The sequence below is a fragment of the Belonocnema kinseyi genome, chromosome 8, assembly GCF_010883055.1.
Source record: "Belonocnema kinseyi isolate 2016_QV_RU_SX_M_011 chromosome 8, B_treatae_v1, whole genome shotgun sequence".
Taxonomy (NCBI): Eukaryota; Metazoa; Arthropoda; class Insecta; order Hymenoptera; family Cynipidae; genus Belonocnema; species Belonocnema kinseyi.
Genome location: NC_046664.1, coordinates 16,322,801 through 16,324,830, shown reverse-complemented (window position 1 = coordinate 16,324,830; position 2,030 = coordinate 16,322,801).

Here is a 2,030-nt window from a genome sequence, read left to right as displayed (position 1 = left end):
ACTTTTCTGAAGGATTAAAAAAACTTGAAAAGCGATTGACCAAGTGTATAGAGCTCCAAGGAGATTATGTTGAAAAATAAAAAAAAAATTTATCCAAAAAAATTGTTTTTATACTTCATTCTAAGGACTTATTGAACTACCCTCGTAACTTGATCTAGGTAATCTGTTTCCACCCATGAAATTGCTCTAGAGTAATCATGTTCTAAAAGACTACAACTTGAATGCAATAATTCATTTATTGGAATGACAGTAGTTTTACGAGGTTTTGGAGTTCGTTTTCTCTGCTTTTTAATTTTTTCGACTCGGTTAAAGATTGTGTTTCCTCTAGCAGATTGAGTAGACAGCAATTACGTACTATTTGTTACATAAAAAAGTCTATGAAAAACATTTCTTGAACATCTGCTGGAACGTTGTAGGCATTTTGCAGTTTCACACCATCATGACAGGCGGTGAGAAGTTTTTAACAAGTTTGTGTGGAAGGTGTGAGTGGAGTGTGAGGGTGGAAGTCTAGTAGGTGAGTACAGTTGTGAGAGATACATTGGGAAGACAGAAATTAATTTACATTGTAATTGGGTTCTTGTAGTGATGGCGGATGTTAGGGTTGAAAAAAGTTCAGCTAAAGGGAATGTGAGAGGTGAAATAGGGCAAAGGGACTGAAATTTTAGGTCGGTAAGCGACAGCAGCCTTAAGAGACATCTGTGGGCGGCAGTGAGTACTTTTGTTTATGGATAGGTTACAGTTACCGACGGAAGAGCGGAAGGTGGGCAGCGAGAGTACTGGCAGTGCTGGTAGTGAAGTAGGAGTAGCAAGTGAGGGGGTGGATCTCTTAGAGAGGAAAGGGGAAAGCAAAGAGAATCTGGAGAGAAGCGAAGGTGTGAAGGTGCGAAGTGCTGATAGGCGAGATCAGAGGGTTAAGGGAGGACGTAAGGGGGGCTATAGAGCAGGTGGAAAGTATGAAGGAGGACCTGAGGATAAGAGATGAGAGATGGGAAAAGGAGGTAAAAGAGCTGAGGGGAAAAGTAGAAGGATTGCAGAGGGATTTGGTGTCGGTAACGAAGGAAAAAGAGGATAAAATAAATGAGATGGAAGAAGATATTAGGATGTGGAAGGGAAGGGCGGAAAAAAGGCTGGAGAAGGTGGAGGGCAGGTCAGGAAAGAAAGCAGTGGACAGGGGTGAGGGTGAGAAGCAAGGTATTTGGGAGAAAGTTGAGCGCATGATAGAAGACCAAGTAGGAGAGCGTAGGAATGAAAAGGAGGAGAGAGTGGATACGGAAAGGATAAGGGCAATGGAGTTGAGAATGGAGAGAAAAGAGAAGGCAGATAGGAGAAATAATATATTGATAAGAGGATTGAAGCTCAAGAGTGGGGAAGAAAGGGACGGGGTGGAAGCAATGCTACAGAGCATAGGGTGGTTTAAAGGCAAGGTAGGGAAAGTTAGGATGGAGGGGAGAAAGGAGAATGAAGTGGCGGTGGTGGAGTCAGAGACCTAGAAAGAAAATTTGGGGGTGATGCGTAACAAAAATAGGATAAAGGACAATAAGGTTTTTATCGATCAAGATTCGACGAGGAAGGAAAGGGCTGTTCAGAGAATGCTAAATGACAGGTCTAGGAAGGATAGGAGCCAAGGGAGAGCAGTGAAGGTAGGGTATCGGAAAATAAAAATAGACGAGAAGCAGGGATTGACGTGCTGAAGGGGGTAGTGAAAAAAGTATGGAGGGGGGAGGGATACCCAAGAGGGTGGAGAGAGGGGTTGATCGTACCACTGTATAAGAAAGGGGTTAGGGAGATGCAGGAAAATTATAGAGGAATTAGGCTCATGAATACTGCGTACAAAATATACGCGATTGTGTTAGCAGATAGGCTGCGAAAGGATGTTGAGGGGAAAGGAATATTGCCGGAGACTCAGGCGGGCTTTAGAGAGAGAAGCAGCACTATTAACAATATTCACGTCTTACAACACATGGTGGATAGAGAATTAACCAAAAAGGGTGCCAAAGTGTACGCGTTTTTTGTAGATCTAAAGAGCGCGT